We start from the raw sequence: 22,364 nt of genomic DNA on the forward strand, positions 1-22,364 counted from the left end.
GTGGAGGTGGTATGGGTGAAGTCATAGGTGATGGTGGTGAAGTTGGAGGTGGTGTGGGTGGAAGTTGCAATCACGGGAATCCTTGTCTTATTAATTGAATAGCACTTCACGGATAATCCTGCGCTACTCCCTCTTCGTCACCCAATGGAGCTAAAATCAATAGACTATATTCAGGACCATTTCTTCCTTCGTCCCTGTAAGTGTTTCTGCTTCGCATAGCTCCGAACATCAAGGTAGCTACATAAGCCATTTTTCTCAAAATAACATCTTAATCTAGGTATTCAAATTCTTCAAGTACTTACCTCGCAGACCTTTGAAAAAGCATCGCTCCGCCTCCCTATAGCTAATTGAGGTAAAGACTGCAAATTCAGTCATAAATCCTCCTATGATGTGATCGAGCACATGATTGACAACACAGGCGATCTTATCCTTAGAGGCTTCCAGTTTCTGTACTAACTCCAGGGTCCAAACAATAGGGCCGTCAAGTCTCCACCTTCCTTGGCTATTCACTAGCTTCACAATCCACTTGTATAGCTCAACTGGAAAGGAGCAAAAAAATATCTCGTGGATTTCTGTATATAGGTACCTGTCCAGCCAAACAAATCCCTACACTACTGGCCCTTTTGGCATCAACCCGCAGAGCGCGGACCGAAGTCTCACCCGAAGTAGTATGGGGGGATGCTAGAACCAAGTTTCTGTACCCTGAGATGGTCGTGATGTCTGTTTATTCCTTCTGTTCCTACTTTCACGCATGTCGTTAAGTTCTAGGGCTCTGTCTGTCTATTCCTTTATTCCGTGCTTCGGAACCTCAGCGAACGGGTACGATTGACCTTCGTGTAGCCCTAACCTTCTGTTCAGGTGCTTTCGCGCTGCTAGGGTAGCGTATTGTGTAGATTCCCAAATTACCTTAAGTGTCTTACTTATCTTATTAAACGATCATGATTAGCGCCGCGTAAATAGATATCATTACTTGTGTTTAATTAACCAACGTAATTACATACATTCGCGCATCACATAAGCATAGTTAATGAAATTCATATACAATATGACAAGATGCATTAGCAGGAAACAAAGACACATAATTTGTAGAATGCTTATCTTTATTGATATCTTCAGATGATTACAGACTCTATCTGCCCTACACACAAAGCTGTAGGGGTCCGTGCACTCAGCTGTGGATTTCTACCCTAGGCCTTTGCGCACTCAGCTGCAGAGCCTCTACCTACGTTACGACCCGACACTTAGACTTCTCTAAGACTTATTTCTTATCACTTAAGACTTCTTACTTCTAAAAGCTGCTTAGAGCTTACTTACTAAGCTCTTTTTATACAATCCCATGGTCCGCAGATCATGGATAGATCTTTACAACCGACTTTACACTTTACAAAATAAGGGCGGACAACCCTTTACGACTCATGACACCTTCGCAATCCGTGACCACAAAATGCAGAGACTTTACCACTTTATTACAAAATTTGACCAAGAACATGGGATTTTAGCCCCCAAAACTGTCCTTGGGGGATCCCGTTCCCAATAGCCTAGTAAAGATGGAAAGATAAACATCAGGGATGTTCGTGATTTTCCCTTGCGAACAATCCTCTTTACTATCGCAAAGTTGGCGGGTAGTGCGACACTTCATATGGCGAATAGATCATACATGCACTATGCGCTCGAGTGTCTTGAGCCAAATATATTCAACTAGTGTGAGGCAGTACTTTCTTCAATGAAAGAGTAGCTGACTAAAGTAAAGAGAGGTAAGACGAAAATTTTTGGCTGTGGTTTGGTCTTGAATGCTTTTACTTTGGAGAGAATTCCATTGGTGAAACCTCAGTATGTGTCACTGAGTTTAACTAGTCTAAGAGATCCACGAATGCAGAGATGGGTCGATTTGATGGCTAGACATGTTGGTCAGTCATCAATCTCATTTTCTACTGCATTCTTTAGTTGGCTTAGTCGACAACATATTGTCATCGAGGAGTATCCATATGCAGGGATGGATTTTCGTGGAGATCCAGATTTGAGATTACTAGTGGGTGCTTAATGGGGTGCTATAGGTAAATTGTTTTGACCATGTATTTTGATTTTTTGAGTTATTACATGTTTTTGTGTTTTTTGATGTTTCCAAGACTAACCTAAAAATTTTCTCATGCATACAGATGTTGGCACTGTTCGACCAATGGGTCATCAACAGGAGGTGGGTGAACCAATGAGGAGAAATGTCAGAAGAGCAATTCTCCAAGATTTGTATTTGACCGAGACACTGGCAGAGTTGCAGGATCATATAGAGGGGTTAACCCTCGATATATCGGATGTGAACCAATGAGGATAAATGTCAGAAGAGCAGTTCTCCAGGATTTGGATTTGACCGAGACACTGGTGGAGTTGCAGGATCATATAGAGGGGTTAACCCTCGATATACCGGATGTCAAGATCGGGGAGTTACCGATGAGACTACAGAACCATACTATTGGTGTACCTAGCCATTGGATGAGGCTGTTACGCATTATAGCTCAGGCAATGACCTGTTATCATGAGCATCATTAGATCTACTTAGGATGATTTACTGTATGCATTTTAGGTTTTTAGGTTAGATGACCAACATGTCTTGGAAACAATTTTTTGTAAAAACTTTGATCTATCTATTTTACTTACACTGTTTTTATATGGTTATGTGTAATCCTATTCAACTCTTGATGTGATTTGAAAAGTTTCTTTTTACATATGTCGTAAATGTCTGTTTAACACATAGTTTGCTAAAGAATCAATCAATGTGTTAAAGTTTATGGAAATGTGTTGATATTGAATGTAATAAAAATGTCTTTCCAAGAGGCGAACTCTAAGGAACATACGATGAATAATTGGATTTTGGACGATATGAACATTAGTAAGTTGTAGTACGACAAGTTGTGAGTCTAGCCTAATAATGATTCGGCGAATTCCAAGCGAAATGGCATTAGAGAGGAGTTCGATCAATGTGCTATACTCAACGATATTGTTTGTAGAATGACCGGTAGAAATCCCTTGAAAACTCACTAACTCGCCACTTGGAGCGAATATGGCGCATGCTAGAGAAAATAGGTTCTGTGTACTATGACCAGCACCATCGGCATAACCAACAAATGGTTCCAAAGATTCTGACATCTACAACAAATGCAAATTGGATTACTAACCACATAAAAACTCTAAAAGTTACACTATGACGCACACACACAATCAAAGCATATATACAGTGTTTTTTATTACACACAATCAAGCATAAAAACATTTAAGATACAACCCGTTTCGGGGCTACGACAATGGAATTCCATCATAATCAACCAACTCGTAAGCACCTTTTGCCAAAACACGCTTGACAATATAGGGGCCCATCCATAGTGGTTCAAATTTTCTAGCTCCTAAGCTATTGGCTTCTTGATCATAAAGCAAGACTAGGTCTCCTTCTAAGAATATGCGAGGCTTGACATTATGGTCATATTGCACCATAATTCGTTTCTTATGTGTTTCGTTGGCCAATGTGGCTTCACGACGTGTTTCATCTAGATGGATGAGTTCTAAGAAACGTGCTTCCTCATCAGAGGTGTCAGGTAACAAGTCAATTGCAAGTTTTAGTGATGAAATTTCACGTTGTATTGGCAAGATTGCCTCCAGACCATACACCAATTGAAAAGGTGTGAATCCAGTTGCATTTCTTACCGAGGTTCGGTAAGCCCACAAAGTTGAGTACAGGATCAAATGCCAGTTTCGTTTGTAAACTCCTGTCATTCGTTGAAGAATTTTCATAAGTATTTTGTTGATGGCTTCAAATTGTCCATTACCCTGTGGATAATAAGGATTATAACTATCATGTGAAAGTCCTAACTTGGTAGTTAATTCAGTCATCATATGATTGCGAAAATGTGAACCATGATCTGTAACTATGGCTTGTGGTACACCAATCCGTGCAACCACATGGTTGAAGAAAAAAAGTGCAATTGTCTCACCATTGTTGTTTAATGTACGCATCACCTCGACCCATTTCGTAAAATAGTCAACGACGATGATAATATACCCATGCCCCCTGGCCGAGGGAGGGTTACATGTCATGAAATCAATTCCCCATTTTGCAAATGGTCCAACAGCGATTACAGGATGCAGTGGTGCAGGTGATAATCAAGTTTTTTGGTAAAAAATATGGCATGCATGACTACTTCTGACAGCAGTAATGAAATCATTAAATATGGTTGGCCAGAAGTAACCAGCACAGAGAATCTTCTGTGTGGTAGCATAACCAGATAAATGTCCAGCATAAGCATCAGAATTGCAATTATTCAGAACTTTCTCGGCTTCCTCATGTGTGAGGCACCTCCGTAAAATTGTATTGATACCACGACGGTAAAGGGTGTCGCCAATGATCATATAATCTTTGGCTTGATATCAAATACGTCACTGTTGCAAGCGAGAGGTATCGGGCTAGAAAGTTTCAGTGTGGAGATAGATCAGTATACCTCCATACCAAGGGTCAGATGATGAGTTTAGAAACAGAGACTCATCTGGAATTGATGGCTTCGCTGTTGAGTCGACGGTGGTAGAGGGAAGGTTGCAAAGAAGCTCGACAAAAACTAGAGATTTATTTGACTTGGATTTGATGAATTCCAAATCAAATTCCTGCAAAATGATGATCCATTTTGAATATTTCCCCCCCAACAATTGACGTGACAAGATGTATGTCATACAGTGGCAATCCAAAATGACAGTGGTCTTTCAGAGCAAGATATAATGGCGAAATCTCTGTACATCTTGAACGGTAGCCAAAGATAGCTTCTTCATGTAAGAATACTTAACTCCCATATCATTGAGATTAGGACTCAAATATTAGATCAGATGTTTAATCTCATCTTCTTCTTGGACTAAAACCATAGCAATGGTTGTATCTGCAGCGACGAGATATAGGAAATAGTCGTTTTGATAATTAGGGGCATACATTAATGATGCTCGGATCAAGGTATCTTTGAGAGCATCAAAGGAAGCTTGCACAACCTGGTCCCAATGGAATGAAATTCCCTTTTTCAAAAGATGAGTAAATCCTTTAGCCATTTCGGCATAGTTGGGAATGAATATCCTTAGAAAGTTAGCCTTCCCTTGGAGTCCCTGTAACTGAAGTAAATTGGACGATGGAGGTAGATCAATAATTGCCTTAACCTTTAAGGGTCCAGTTGAATTCCTTCTTTATTCACTATGAAACCAAGCAAACAACCAGAACCAACACAAAACACACATTTATGTGGATTGAGTTGAATTTTGTATTGTCGGCACCATAAAAAGACGGCTCTCAATGTTACGGGTGATCAACATGTTTCCGTGAATGAGTAGGAAAATCATCTATATAGGGCTGAACAATGTGTTTGATGTCATGGAAAGAATAATTCATTGCCCTCTGAAAAGTTGCCCAATGTTCTTCAAACCAAAAGGGAGTTTCCTATATGCAAACATGCCCCAGGGACAAATAAAGGTAGTTTTATATTGGTCTTATAGGCGGATATTGGTCTGATTATAGCCAGAAAAGCCATCCATAAATGAAAATATTTCACATCCGGCACAATCATCAATTATCTGGTCGATAAAGGGAGTGGGATAATTGTCTTTTGGACAAGCATGATTAACATCCCTATAATCAACACACACTCATATTGTTTCTTGTTTCTTCATGACAAGAACAAGATTGGAAACCCAATCGGTAAGAGGAACGACGTCTATGAAACCAACATGCAAAAGTTTTTCAACTTCTACTTTTATGGCAGAAACCTTCTTCGGATGAACAAGAAGGAGGCACTGCCGCACTGGCTTAAGATCAGGATACATTTTAATCTCATGTTCAACTATACTGGAATCAATACCTGGCATTTCCTCATATGACCAAGAAAATATATCGCGGAATTCATGAAAAAGAGCACGATAAGTTTCAAGTTCTGATGGAGAACAAGATTTGCCAACATGGATGTTTTCTACAATTTCAGGTTTGGTCGAAATATCGATAGAAATGGTTTCTTTGGTATTTGATAAGTTTCGTTAGGAATCGACTGTGTATATAAATACAGAATTCGAAAGGAAATCAATGAATTACGGGTGATTTAGTTGATTTGGAATATCTTCTATGTGATCTGGAAGATGGGATCGATGATGATAATCTTCCCATGGTTCTTCTTCTATCATCATTGATTGGATGATTCCTTCATCAGTAGAAAATGTACGTGAAAAAGGATTAGGGGAAGTACCATATTCTAACGAACAATCAACCCATACAATTGGTGATGATGGATTTGGATTTTCTGCACAAACCAAAAAGATTAATTGCTATGAGAGCTCAATCGGGCTTAGCGGCATGGTTTCATTACGCGTATCAACTTCGGAATTATTGAAAATCTTCCATGAGTTAGATGAAGTGGAAGATATCATGTTACAAGTCTCAACTTTTGCGACTTTTTCCATTTGTGATGGTGGCGGTAGCGAAAAGGTTCCCATTAGGGAAGAATCTTTGAAGTGACCTACTCCAATGTTTTGAAGAGATAGTGGAGGTCCGTGAACTAATGAAATGCTTCTAGTTGTCCATGAACTAGAGGTGAAGAAGGTGAGTTGATCAATTATTGTGATTCCGCCTTTATGAGGGAAAGCAATCATATGGAAGTATGTCGAAACCACAACAGCCATAGCGTAAACACATGGTCTTCCTAGTAAAATATTGTAGTCAAGGGGTCCATCAACGACCTCAACTTTAATAGTTACAGTTTTTCCCCCTGGTTCTATCTGCAGGTTACTTAAAATTCCACAAGGTGTATAAGTGCGATCGTCAAAAGCTTTTAACGTCATAGGTGAACATGACAATGGTGAGCCAAGTGTTTTCCAGCAATTCATTGACATGATACAAGTAGATACACCCTCGTCAAAAATGGTTCGGTGAATGAGTTTATTCAGAGCATTTACTTGGATCAAGAATGCCAACTATGCTGGTAATTGTGGCGTATAACGCGCATGGTTAAAAACCACGAGATTGGAATCTGTTAGATCAATTCCATCGATTGCTGACAATAAAGCATGCTTTTGGGAGGGACAATTTTGAAGCACCTCAAGCGTCGACATAGCAGAGGGTGTCTGAGCCAAATATTCTACTATGTTATAATTTTTCGGTGCTTGAGCTCGAGGTTTGATTGTAGATTTATGAACAACTCCCTTAGGCGGTTTTATCATTAACTCTGGTGTAATGTGTTGTGGAATGGAGTCAGACGGAGTTGAAGTCGAAGTATTGGGTTGATATATAGTCTGGTTATTCGATGATGATGGCGGATTACCATAATATTTACTTCATGTAGTCACCAAAACATCAGTCTTAGGCTTAGTAGTGGATAGCATAAGCACTTGTGAAGTGGAAGCATGATTTGTAGCAACCAACTGAGTCTCTAGGTTTGGAAAAGGGTCTATCAACACAATGTATGTACTAGAAGTCTTAAGAAGTTTTGAGACTTCAGAGCGGTGAGGACTGTCTCACGTAAAGTGCTCCTCATTACAACATGGATAACAAGGTTTCCTAGCCGAAGAAGAGGAATCACATGATTTCTCTTGAGGGGGAGAATTTTGTTTCTTTTTGGTTTTCCCCTTTTTCTTGCTTCCAGGTTTCTTTTCATTTTTACCTTTGTCAGATGACACGGTATTTATTTTGGAGGCAAGTTTATTATCAGTTATATTAGAAGTTTGATTTGAAATAGCAAGTGTTTGACTAGATGGTCTACTTGTTGTTTGAGTGCTTGAAGAACCTATCACGCTGTCACCGACATGAGATTCCTTACTAGATGGAGGTGGTGGAACAGTAAAAGCTGGTCTAGGTGCATTTGGAATCTTATCATAGATGTTATAGACATATTTGGGCACTACAACCCCAATCACATATGTCGATAAACCAAGGGCTCTTAAACCCCTAAAAGTGTTGTTTCATACCCTAGGATCAAGGTCAGCTGACTACATCATTTCCTAGAAGTTCCACCTGAAAAACTACTCAGAACTGGTCAAAACGTACCCATACAGACTGCTCCTTGGTCAAGGTGTGATGCATCTCACCTATTACACATGGGGGGTGCGATGCATACTGAAAAGGACTTCTGTAGGGTGCGATGGGCGAGAGTAGACAAATGGCAGAAGCAGTTGGCCAAGTGGAAACCCAGAGAATCTTCTAGAAACTGCTCATATGACACTTAACTCTCTGAATTCACCCAGGGATGAGTAAGAGATCATGAAATCTCCAAGTGGAACGAAGAACTATCAGTGAAATGACACTAATCCAAAACCCAGAAGCTGACTCACCCCCCTACAAATATCTATATATGGATCCCTCATCCTAGAGATCCAGAGGCTGGAATTTTGTAATCTGTAAGGAAGTGTTGTTGGTTTCTCTTTGAGACATTGTATTGTTGGGTGATCTTGCTTTTCATGAGGTGAAGAGGGCTTTCATGCTGGGAGGATGATGCTGGATCAGACAGCTGGGTTGTAATCCTCTCTTCTACTTCTACTATCAATAAAGTTATTTGAGTTTTCCTCCATATACTTGTGTATTTCTGAATCTTGTATTTGTGTATGCAATTGTATGGTTAATGTACTTCTGATTCTACATTGTTTATGGTATCATAGATCTCTATGCTTTGATGGTTTCTTGTTGCTTTGCCTCTACAGGTGTTCTTTGAAGCAGGACAAGTGAGAAAGGAGTGGCAAGTTCTATCAAAGGAGAGAGGAAACAAGCAAGGAGCCAAGCGAAAGATTAAGGTTGGTGCTCTCTGCTTCTCTCTTATCTATCTCCCATAAAGGAAAACAAAAGTTACTTTGAATTGTTTGTTTCTAAGATAGCTACCCGTCTTAGTGGGACTAGAAGATCTGAATAGACACTAGTTTTCCTGGAAACAAAATAGCGACTCCACTTGGGAACGAATAGTTTGTTTGTTTATTACTATTGTTTGCTTTATAAACTACAGACAGAGTGTGAAGTTAAGCCAACTAGCCTTTGAACTGCTTTTGCTATGCAACTGCAAAGTAGATCAACGCTGCTTCAGTCAATCTTCTGGTTGGTTTATGAACTGAACATCTGACTTGCAAACATCCTAATTCCCTGGTGGTAGCTCAATAACCTCATAAGATCATACCCGTATACTTTGTGTTTACTGTCTATCATAGCTTGGCTGAAATAACTGAGCTTAGCTACAAATTGTGAGTGAAAACCAAGCTCAGTTTCGTGCTCTGGTCCATCGCACTGTCTCTCATTGGCAGACTGGATGCATCGCACCTCCCGTGTGCTGCAGGTGAGATGCATCCCTGTTTCCCTTAAGGACAGTTGCGATGATTGAATGAGACAGTTTCCCTCTCTGGAATTTGGTTTTTTCTTCATTGTTTTTAGCTCTATTCAGTAGTTTTGCTGCCTATAATCAGTATATCATTGTTGAAGCCTTCTTCCTTTACATTATCCAGCCTCCATTGATAAGGAACTGTAATTTTTTTTTATGTATTTTTCATCATTTACAGTCCTACTTTGCAAAAAGTAGCTTAATCGAACTGTTGTCTTTTGATTCGAAAGTGTCACAACTGTCGTTTTGAGTCAAGAAAAAGAGTGTCATAAATTCTTCCTCTTTTAGATAGTCAATTTTACTTTTGCCATTGTATTTGATTTGAATTGTCAATTTTTGAAGTGTCGAAAGCAGTTTTCCATTCGAAATTGAAAGTGTCGTCTTAGTCTTCCTTTCGTTTTGAAAAGAAATTGTTAAAGTGTCACTTTGAAGAAAATAATTCAGATTTATACTTAATTTCCTTTTTGGCATTCACACATTAAGGAAGCAGAAAAACAAATACATGCATGTGCATTTGCATTGAGACTACATGCAGAAAATGATTTAGGAAAAGTGCATTTAGTGTGTGTTCTCTGCTCTCTATTGAAAGAATCACACCTTTCTTTCCTTAGTATCTAGGATTTTCATTGCTAAAAGAAAACAAACGACTGTTTATCATTTTAAATTGCATACTTAGGAATTTTACATCTACATCACGCGGTGAACGTTGAAAGGCAAACTTCAAAGAAAGATCAACTCTAAAATAAACCTCAATGAACATAAAAATGCTTTGGAACCTAACACACAACATCTAGAAGTCTAGGCTAGAGACGTATTCCAGCGTCGTAAAACCTGGTAACTATCGTTTTCATCGAAGGTTGGGTGATTCCTCCTCTTTGATACGATAAGTGCCAGTACGGACTTCTGCTCCCCATATCATTGAGTATATATTGGGATACCACAATAGGCTGGTATCCTTTATCCTTAGGGAGCCGTGTTTGCCGCCCTATCGATCGCAATGCACTGAACACAGCATTCGGGAAGATTGACTACCGTACATAAAGTCCTTGGTAATTTATCTTTAATTTACCGCCAAGGTGTATATTGCAGTTTTGTGATTGGATTGGTAATCCCTCTGTCTAGACTTCTAGAGTAGTCACCTTCGTTCCTTTTCGACTCCCTAAAAGAAAAGGTCCATCTAAGCACTTGTCACTTTAGGCTCATTAAAAATCAAAGGCGACTAGAGTCATCTTTAGCTTTTCCTCGACTCTTAAAAATTGAAAAACCAAGTTGTGTCAAAGCGTCATAAAATTCATTTAATTTGGAATAAAATTTTCCCCTTTTTAATTTTGAGTTGATCGAGTAATCCACAATCGTGGAAGAAAGTCAATCAAAACCCCATCGTTCATGGAGGCTAACGAGTCAACTAGCTTTGACTCTGGAAATGAAGCCATTCCGGGCCAAACGGTCTCGTTTAACTAGGTCGAAATCTCCTGGTTTATTTGAAACTTGTGTTTCAACATCATCAGAGACTCCAGTTACTCCAATTATTTCTGGTACCCCTGCCTCTACAGAAGAAGTTCCACAGTTACAAGGGGACATTAGAACTGATCCTAGTGTAACAGTAAACACTTCTATCCCTGAACCAGCTCCCACTAGGGCTGATTCAGAAGGTGTCACCCCTCCAGTATTTGTAGCTGCAGAAACTATACCTTTTTCAGCACCGGAAATATTTTACGGACCTGACGGTCTACCTCTTCCACCTGGACTGATTGCTATAGAAGATATTGTGGAGGATCTTCCATCCAGTACCCCATTCCATTTTGGAACTGGGATCCACCTATATCCTTCTACTAGGAAATCGCAAGTTCCTGTTGAATAGCTAGGAAATCTTTTGGATAGACTGAATATGTCTGAACAGCCATCAACATCTAGTACTGTATCATCTAATACAGCCGCAGTGGAGCCTCCTGCTGCTACTCCGAAAATGTTCACTGGTATACCATCTGTCCCAACTAGTTCTCAACCACTAGATGGAGTCCACCCAGGGACTGTTTCGACAGCATGGTCTGTTCCTATTTGTTCATCCGGAATCTTATTTTGAATTTCTTGTGTTGAGTCTCAGCAAATTGATCCTTCGCATCAGTATCAATTTGGGCAGTCCAGTCTCCAAAGACCAATTTACCCTTTGAACACTGGATTGCTGCCATATGGGGGGCAGTATGCCTTTTCATTGTTCCCTTCGGGAGAACAACCATATGAGAGTTCACAACAAAATTCAGGTCAACCTGGAATTGCATCCAATGGTTGGGTTCCAATACTGCCTCAATAGCCAAGAGTTGTATACTCAATGCAACCAAATCAACCTGTGTCGAACATTCCCACTACACTGACTATTGTGACGGTGTCGCAAGTACAAGCGCCGCCTGTTGTATGTCAACCTCAAGTCTCTCAGGTCGTAATACAACAGCCTCTTGTCTCCACGACTCAATCACAACCATAGATTAGTGGCTCCTTAACTGAAGCGACTCAGGTTCAAACGGGTACTATCACCCCTCATCTTGGTCAAACATCCAGTATTGGACAACAACAAATGGTCCAACAACCATGGCTGGTACAATATCAACAACCACAATTCTAGCAAGCTTACCGAGGACCTGAGCAACAAAGCTTTGCAGGTAATGGGCAACCGTATCTTTAAAATGGTTACCAACAATCATATTATAATGGTTATGCCCATCAACCTTATTAAAGTTATCAACATCAAATACATTATGCTGGTATGCAAAGACCCACTGCTCAGGCGATCCCATCTTATCCTGGGTATGCTTCGCCAAACCTAAATCAACAGTTGCCTTTTGTATCAACTTTAGAATTACCAGATCTGAACTGGCTAACAAATGATCCAATTGCTTACGCCCCTTGGTGGCCAACGATTCCTCATAAAATTCCTTCAGATATTCCTAAATTCAATGGAAATCCGGGTGAAGATTCATCAAATCACGTAATGACCTTTCATTTGTGGTGTTCATCCAACACCCTCAATGATGATTCGATTAGGCTTCACCTTTTTCAGTGAACGCTAACTGGTCCAGCAACAAAATGGTACATCGAATTGCCTAGAGCTTCATTCGATAACTTCAGCACCCTTACCAATACCTTTTTAACCCATTTTCAGTTACCCATAAGGTACGAAACAGGAATGGAGATCCTTACCATTTTTAAACAGACAACAGCCACTCACATATCTGATCATATTCATGAGTGGCGACAACGTCGTCGAATGGTAAAGACATATGTTCCTGATCAGCTTCTAGCTGAATGGTTTATTAAGTCATTGTTACCTTCTATTATAGAAGATGTGGCCAAGGGAGGAGTCATCACTGAAGAGCAAGTCATTGCTCGTGCACAATATCTAGACTTGATCTATACTCAGTCTGGCATGCTCTATGACAAAATTCATGATGCTCCTAGACCAGAATTTTTCGTTCCTCCCCCTCCTAAATCAAACAGGGACACTCATGCCAGCGATGGCGTGATTGGCACCTCAAGTACGCAAACTGCAAAGGCTCCATCTGGTAAGGCCCTTGCAGTTTCCAGTGAAAAGCAAATGACAAGCTTCCTGCCTTGGAGGTTAATGCCATGTCATCTAACAAAGGCAAAGAACGAAGCAACCAGGGGGCAAGAAGAAAGGGAAAAACAAAAAGAAGAAACAGGAAGATTCGACTCCTAAAAAATCTTCTAAAAACCCTACTGGGCTTAAGAAACCTTCTCAACCATGTTTCATATGTGATGGGAACCATTGGACGAAAGATTGTCCACATCGAGCTGAGGTCACGAAGTTCTTCAAGAATTCAAATACCTCGACGGTATTGACTGATCTGTTTCCAAACCCAGAAACTAATCTGGTTGCTATCGATCATGCTTCCCCATCCCAAGTGCTTAAGTTGTCCATTTCGAAACAGCAAAATGATGCTTTGATATCAACAAGGAATAAATATTATGGGAATCCACAGATGTCGAACAACAAGGCTACAGATCAACCTAGTAGTTCGACAACAACTTCAACAGAAGTTGTGCCACCCATCATTCCTGAACTAACAATAAAGCCGCCAAAGGGGGTAGTACATAAACTGACATTTAATCCTTGTGCTCAAGTAGTAGAGGATCTGGCTCAATCGCCATCTACTATGTCGACACTTGAAGTACTGTAGAATTGCCCCTCCCAAAAGCAAACTCTATTATTGGCAATAGGTGGGATTGGCCCAACAGATTCCAATCTTGTGGCCTTTAACCATAAAGGATATGAACCTCAATTACCAGCCCAACTTTCCTTCCTCGTACAGGTAAAAGCCCTCAACAAAACTGTTCATCGAACAATCATTGGTGCGGGGGCATCTACCTGTATTATGTCAATGAGTTGCTGGAAAACTTTAGGCTTACCACCCTTGTCACGAACATCAACGACATTAAAAACATTCGATGGAAGAACATACACGACATATGGAGTTTTAAGTAACTTACAAGTTGAACTAGGGGGCAAGATAGTAGAAGTTGAAGTCGAGGTCATTGATGGAAACCTTGACTGCAATATCTTATTGGGAAGGCCTTGGATTTATGCTATGGCTGCCGTTGTGTCAACATATTTTAGAAAGATTTCATTTCCCTTCCAAGGTGGAATTACAATCGTTGACCAACTAACCTTTTTCCCCAACAGTTCACAAGCTACTGGAAGCATTCCATTGATCCATGGAAGTCCTCAATTGCTTCAAAATGTCGAAGTTGGTCTTCTAAAAGACCCTTCTTTAATGGTTACTTTTGCCCTCTCGCCTCCGAGTAATTTGGCGGAAGTGGCAACAGTAGAAACCTGTCACATGATATCTTCTACATCATCAAAGATTAAGAAGAACTCTGACCATTTTGATACTATGGGTCACCGAGGACAGTTCTTATCTTGTGTCGACCTCTTTACAAAATGAAACAAGGGTTATGAGGATAGTTCTTTTACTGTGTCAAACTCATTAAAAAATGAAACAACTCCCTTTCCAAATCGAGTCTTTGATTACGATCTCGTAAAATCCAAGTCGAGTCTTTCAAATATCTCGAAGGTAAACCTTCATTCCAACCACTGCGTTGAATGCAATGAAGCTTCGGGGCATGCACCTTGATTTGCGTCATTATGCTGGGGGCATGTCAACTTATAACAAGCATAGTTTTTTCATTTTAAGCTTGTGTAAACATGAAACCAAAGGCGAGCAATGTCACCGCAGGGTTCAAGCTTGTTAAAAAATAAACCTGCCAACGAGCAATGTTTCTGCAAGGTTCAAGCTTGTTAAAAAATAAACCCGCCAATGAGCATATGTTCCCCTAGAGTTCAAGCTCATTAAAAAATGAACCCACCTTCAGTAAATAACCTTTGTGATTGCCATTCTATCTGCCTTTCGAACCTTGGTTGTGTTCTTTCCATCACCTCCATCCGTTTGGCCGATCATACGCTTCCACTTGATTGTTTACCATTTTGAGAAACAGTTGCGATGAGTGGTCCTGTTAGCCAACCTCCTCACACCAACGTGTTTTGAGAAGTTCCAATATTACCTGGAACTTGTTTGCTACCCTAAACGCCACTCGTTCCTCAAAAAAAGAGTCTACTTTAAACTCTTTTTGGACTTGCTAAATATGAAAAGATTGTTGAGCAATTGGCCTCTCCAGCTCGCTAAAGTGATTGGAAGTTCCATCCCTCCTGTATATTTTAATATTTTTGGACCTGAGGGATTATCCCACAAAAAATATAGAGCGCTTGTATTTTTCGGCTCGCTAAAGTTATCGGAAAAGTCATCTCTTTTGTATTATTTTAATCTTTTTCCGACTCAAGGGATTATGCTACGAAAAAGAACTTTTGGAGTTCCTTTTCATCCCTTTTCAAACTCTCTAAACATGAAAAGGACCGAGTTGTCGTTGTCATTAAACTCGTTAAAACAATAGCGACAAACTTTTCCATCCGGACAAGAGCGAGTTTCACTGTTGCTAGGCTCGCTAAAACATAGTGACAGGTTTGCCCGAAGGGCAAATTATAGAACAAGCATATGTTATCCTCCTCAAGCTTGACAAAAATAAAGAGGTACTGGTCAGCAATGACTGGGGAAAAAGGGAAGAAAACTTGAAGAACTTCATTGGTAGCAGGTCGCTCTTGAACATGACACTTTCACTCCATCACCATGATTGAGTCGAGTTGGGTTATTCCGTTCACTGGTCACATCACCATTGGTCCTCCGTACCATCCATTTTTGGGGTTAACGCTACCAATCCATTTATGTGTCACCGATATGTTCAAGAGAAGTCGCTCAGAGAATTCACCAACCCAGCTAACGCCTCATCCACTGCAATACCTTCACTCTCCATTTTTCATGACCACCATTCCTGAACCTTGTATCATCAGATTGTTTTCACCTCCATAAAATCATTTGCTTTGTTTCGTGTCGTAGATGTGGGATACATCAAGGCCCTCCTACAACTGGTCGCTTCTTGTCGACCTCAACTCATTATCCAAGAAGTCGACTTAGGAACAACCCTTTCAATACTTTGAAGCTTGCATGCCTCAATGGAAAGTTTCTCACTTCTGGCAACAGGTTTATGTCAATGGCCTTCGACCGAAAGATTTTGCGTGGTGTTCGACATCGACTCATGTATTCACACCACGTGAATTGTACTGTAGTACCTTGAGGGTCATTATTATTATCGGTGATTATTCTCACACCTGTTCACAGCTTACATCATTCGCTGGTAATCAGGCGATGTCTTTCCATGTTCGACTCCAAAACATCTTTTCACGTGGATCGACTTGTACATTGGGCGAAGATTGAATGAGTTTGAAGACCCCAGATCTAGTTTCATCCATTCGGGCTGTGATATATTCAGGAAAATAAAGACATCAAATGTACTCCATAGCTGCAAAGATGATCATCCAAGCTAAGGATGATGACTCTACCAGAATCACCAGTCTGCAACAACAGACGATTGTCTGTCCTATGTACATGAAAATGAATTTATAAAGCTGTGCATGGGAATGCCCGCCTCAACTAGATCATGAAAATGTTATGAAGATAATGTATTGTATTGTATCTTATTACAGGTCACCTTCCAGTTCGAAAAACCTCAGATCATCATGATAAAGCATTTCACCCGACATTAGAAGATTTACGACCTCATGCTTTAGGGGTCAACTGTTATAGACATATTTGGGCACTGCTACCCCAATCAAATATGTCGATAAACCAAGGCCTCTTAAACCCGTAAAAGTGTTGTTTCATACCATAAAGGATCAAGGTCAGCTGATTACATCATTTCCCAGAAGTTCCACCTGAAAAACTACTTAGAACTGGTCAAAACTGACCCATACAGACTGCTCCTTGCTCAAGATGTGATGCATCTCACCTATTACACATGGGGGGTGCGATGCATACTAAAAAGGCCTTCTGTAGGGTGTGATGGGCGAGAGTAGACAAATGGCAGAAGTAGTTGGCTAAGTGGAAACCCAGAGAATCTTCTAGAAACTGCTCATATGACACTTACCTCTCTGAATTCGCCCAAGGATGAGTAAGAGATCATGAAATCTCCAAGTGGAACCAATAACTATCAGTGAAATGACACTAATCAAAAACCCAGAAGCTGACTCACCCCCATGCAAACATCTATATATGGATCCCTCATCCTAGAGATCCAGAGGCTGGAATTTTGTAATCTGTAAGGAAGTGTTGTTGGTTTCTCTTTGAGACATTGTATTGTTGGGTGATCTTGCTTTTCATGAGGTGAAGAGGGCTTTCATGCTGAGAGGATGATGCTAGATCAGACAGCTGGGTTGTAATCCTCTCTTCTACTTCTACTATCAATAAAGTTATTTGAGTTTTCCTCCATATACTTGTGTATTTTTGAATCTTGCATTTGTGTATGCAATTGTATGGTCAATGTACTTTTGATTCTACATTGTTTATGGTATCATAGATATCTATGCTTTGATGGTTTTTTGTTGCTTTGCCTCTACAGGTGTTCTTTGAAGTAGGACAAGTGAGAAAGGAGTGGCAAGCTCTACCAAAGGAGAGAGGAAACAAGCAAGGAGCCAAGCGAAAGATTAAGGTTGGTGCTCTCTGCTTCTCTCTTATCTATCTCCCATAAAGGAAAACAAAAGTTACTTTGAATTGTTTGTTTCTAAGATAGCTACCCGTCTTAGTGGGACTAGCAGATTTGAATAGACACTAGTTTTCCCGGAAACAATAGAGCGTGCCAAACTGGGTGTAAATCAATTCTAAGTATTGGGTAGGAGCAATTACTTGTTGTTCAGTAACAACTCCTCCTTTAGCCACATCCTCAGTGATAGATGGAAACAAGGATTTAATAAACCACTCATCTAAAAGCTGATCAGGAACACAAGTTTTGACCATTCAATGACGACGACACCACTCATGAATATGATCTGAAATGTGAGTAGCAGTGGTCTGTTTAAAGTTGGTCAGTAGTTCCATTCCAATTTCATATCTGATGGGTAACTGGAAGTGGGTTAAAAATGTAGTGGCTAAGGATGTGAAGTTATCAAATGAAGCTCATGGCAATTCAATATACCACTTTACAGCCAGACCAGTAAGCGTTTGTTGGAAAAGACATAGTCTTACGGAATCATCATTTAGGGAGTTGGATGAATACCATAAATGAAAATTCATAACATGATTGGATGGATCTTCTCCTAGTTTTCCATTGAACTTAGGAATATCAGAAGGCAATTTTTGTGGAATCATCGGCCACCAAGGTGCATAAATAATGGGATCATTGGTAAGCCGATTTAAATCTGATAATTCAAGTGTTGCGACAAAAGGCAATTGTCAGTTTAGGTTGGGTTGAGCGTAACCAGGGTAAGATGGAATTGCCTGGGCAATAGGCCTTTGCATACCAACATACGAAATCTATTGCTGGAAACCTTGGTAGAGATATGTTTGTTGAGCATATCCAGTATAAGGTGGTTGTTGGGCACTAGGATAAATTTGTTGTTGTCCAAACGCAACATAGGCTTGTTGACCAGGACCTGGGTAAGCTTGCTGTTGACTAAGCCCAACATAGGCTTGTTGACCAAGTCCAGGATATGTTTGGTACTATTAGAATTGTTGTTGTTGATATTATGGCTGCCATGGTTGTTGATGTAACATTTGTTGCCCACTAATGTAAGTTTGATCAGGTTGTGAATAAATTAGACCAGTATAAGTCTAAGTCATCCCAGTCAATGGTAAATTGGCATGAGGTTGTTGGATTCCAAACACAAACGGTTGTTGTAAAATGGCTTGAGAAGACTGAGTCTTTGGACCTGAAACTTCAGGGTTAGAGGTTGAAGGACCAGCTTGCAAAGGTTGAGATTCAATCAACTGAGTTTGTGACTATGGTAAAGTTGCAATGACAGGCTAGTAGGTATGGATGAAACAAATTGCATTGGTTGTGATGGATACACAAGCCTTGGTTGAACGGGCATTGTAGGCTACCATTGACAAACATTCATTGTAGAATAAGTTGGACCTAAATATGACGATATACTGCCATATGATTGCCCACCAGAAAATGGAGCATAAGCAGATTGGGCATATTTTTCTCCATATGGAGGTAATCCAGTGCAAAGTGGATACATTGGACAGTAACTAGATGGACCAACTTGATATTGACTTGATGGATCAAACTGTTCAGTATCCGTAAGTGAAGAACCAGGTAAAATTCCTATGGATGACATGGGTGAAGACCATGGACTAAAAGAAACACCGGAGTGAGTTCCAGATAATGATTGGTAACCCGGTGGGACAAACGGACCACCATACAGATGTGACTCAGGTGTTTTGGTAAACATCAAAGAAGTAGCGACAGTAGATGTTGTCACAACTCTAACAGATGATAAAGTCCGGGATGTTGTTTCAGCCATAGTCAAATGACCCAATAAATGTCCTAATGAATCTACGGGAGTTTGAAAGTAAACAGGATCAAAAGGAGCAGTTAATTGAGGATAAGAAGGATAAAGATAAATCCCTGGTCCGAAAAGAGTTGGAGTTATGGGTGAAGTTTCTTCTTTAGATTCATCTTCAATAGCAATCAAACTAGGTGGAAGGATTTCACCGTCAGGTCCATAATAAATTTCCGGTGTTTGACTCTGTGGTAAAGGAGAAGTCTCAATAGTTACAGATGTCTGAGGATAAACTGGTCGACCGTCTTCCTGTACAGGAACAACTTCTGATTGTTCAACTTTGAGATCCAAGTGTTCTGGTAAAATAACAATGGGTTCAGGATGAATTTCTTGAACAACTTCTGGTTGAACTGTGATAGGTTCAGGATTAACTTCTGATTAAAGAGATTCAATTTCAAAAGTAATTTCTTGTTGAACAAATTTGGGTTGAGGATCCACTTCTTGTTGGACAACTTCAGTTACCGTTTCACTAAGTTGACTTTTAGTGTCCTCAGGTAATTGTAAAGGTTCCACTTCGGTAGCAGATAAACCAATAATAGTAGGAGTAACTGGAATCAAAATACTTACCGTTATAGGTGACTCTGGTAAATCAAATGAAGAACCAGAAGTTTGTGATGTACTGGACTCAGTTAGACGAGACCACTTTTGCCGACTAGGTTTAGCTTTAGGCGGTAAAGGAAGTTTACTCACTGTCCTTCGCGAACGACGGGGTAAAGGTTGATTTTTCTCCAAGATTGTTGATTGGTTTTATTACAAAAATAAATAAACAAAAAGACGGTAATCTAGGCAAAAGGATTACCAAGTAATTGTGAACTGCAATATACTGCCTCAGTAAACCAAGGACTTAACATACGTGCAGGCAATCTCCCCGAATGTTGTTTTCGGTGTATCACAGTATACAAGGTGGCCGACTCAGTTACCTATGGATGGATAGCAACCTAATTTATTCCTTCCATATATACCCGAAAGTACGTGGAGGCCCAATTTGTGTTAGTGCTGTCTAATAGGAAACCGCACAGTGAGAGCATTCCTTTATACTTTTCGTACTATAACACTGCCCTATATACCCAAAAGTACGTGGATGAGATACGATGTATTTATGTATGTGGAATGAGGTATCACACTCGGAATGTATCGCCAACCATTAGCGATAGCTGCTATGTTTAACGACGCCGGAACACGTCTCTAGCCTAGACCTCTAAATGTTATGCATTAAGTTACAATGCTCCATTAGGTTAATTGAGATAAATTTTAGTTTGTCTTGTTTAAAAGTTTGCCTTTCAGGTTCACCGCGTGATGTTTCTGAAACTCCTAAAATGCAACTAAAATGAGAAACATTCTTTTCATTTGATTTAAACAATAAACAACGTAGCTAGTAACGGATAGGGCAATCAGATCTTTGACAAAGAGAAAATAGCACACCTAATGCAATTTTCAATATACCATTCCTCCAAGCACACACAAAAATCTAAATGCATTATGCATGTTTTTATTTTCATTCCTTTAATGTTTAGATGAACATAAAGAAGCTAAATGCACAAATGATCAATCAATGCTTTTCATAAGAAACGAAGATTTTACGACAGTTTCGTTTTCAAAGAAATGAAGACTTTATGACAATTATTTTTAAAAAAGTAAAGACTAATCAATGTAAGCTAGCTTTGAAAATTAATTGATAATGATAAAGAAATATCTTAAGAAACACTAAACAATCAAGGTCAAAGTAGGGCTAGGAGAGGAAATGCAAATTGATTTCAGAGAGAAAGAAAAACATTGATCTTTAGCAAACAACATCAGAAGCAACTTTGGAAAAAATCAAGCAAAAGATGGGGTTTTTGGCTTGACAGGGACTATTGCAGCCCTGAGTGGGAGACAGTGCGTTGCAGAGCACTATCTCTATGCCAAGGGTGGTTTGTAGTGCACTGTCCCCTGACCAAGGGTGCATTGGTAACAAAACATTCCTAGAATAGGCTTTCCAGTGCAAATTTTTTACCAAAAAAGCTTCAAAATGACTGAAAAGAGATCAATGAAGTCAAGTAAAGTCTACTAGGATGTAATATGATAAGGGTAAACTACCAGGAACAACGGTCGTTCTCCAGTGGAGTCGCCAATTTGTTATATGGAATTTATACCTATGGATAAGTACGTCTTCCCTAAGTGGATAGTTACACTTAGAACAACAGAAGTAAAGGTGTTTAACCTTTTACTAAATATATAGATAAGATGGAGGAACCTACTTGTGATCCTCCGCTTCCTTTGATCTCCTTTGAGTTGCTCCCGTCGCTCCAGCTCAAACTGAATTTGCTTAATTGGTACCTGCCAACATAAACAGAAGATTACAATAATAAAATCATATGATCTATCTACTAGAAACAAATGGAATCGATAAGATTTGAAAATACATTCATCATAGATATGAACAAAAGTATGGGAAACGGAACAAACAACTTTTTTGATTGATAGAAGGAGAAGTTACACCCAATATGGTTCGATCTCATGTCACTCATCCATCTTAGTCCAAACCCTCATCACACCAATAGCACATCAACCCAGCAGCATAACATTACTTGACAGTGATTTCAAGTCTCAAACCAACATTATTTCTCTATAATATACAAGTTCTAGCCTCCTGATCACTATGATGAGTGGTCAATTTATAGGGAAATGCAAGTGGTTTTGTCATAAATGGGGCACTGAATGGTTTTCCATAATTGGATAGTTAGTTTCCATGGAGAAAGGGATGAGAGGATAGAGGGTTAATTGATCCATAGCCTAAACAAAAATGAGCTCATAGGATGAGATAAGAGTTGGGCATCTGTTGGGTCCCTATAATACTAGTGATTACCCCATTACTATTGTATTTGTATCCCTTATTAATATTGTTGTGCCCCTATTGTCCCCATATTGTTATTACTGTGCCCCATAGAATCCCTCTATTGTTATTTTTGTGGCTTTATATTATTATTGTTAGGTCGGCTGGGTTATATTGTGACTCCTTAGACTCCTATATATAGAAAGGAGGTTTTGTCATTTGAATCATCCAA

Source organism: Pinus tabuliformis, chromosome J (genome assembly GCF_031772625.1).
Source record: "Pinus tabuliformis cultivar Carrire ecotype Pingquan chromosome J, CPIR1, whole genome shotgun sequence".
NCBI classification, from domain to species: Eukaryota; Viridiplantae; Streptophyta; class Pinopsida; order Pinales; family Pinaceae; genus Pinus; species Pinus tabuliformis.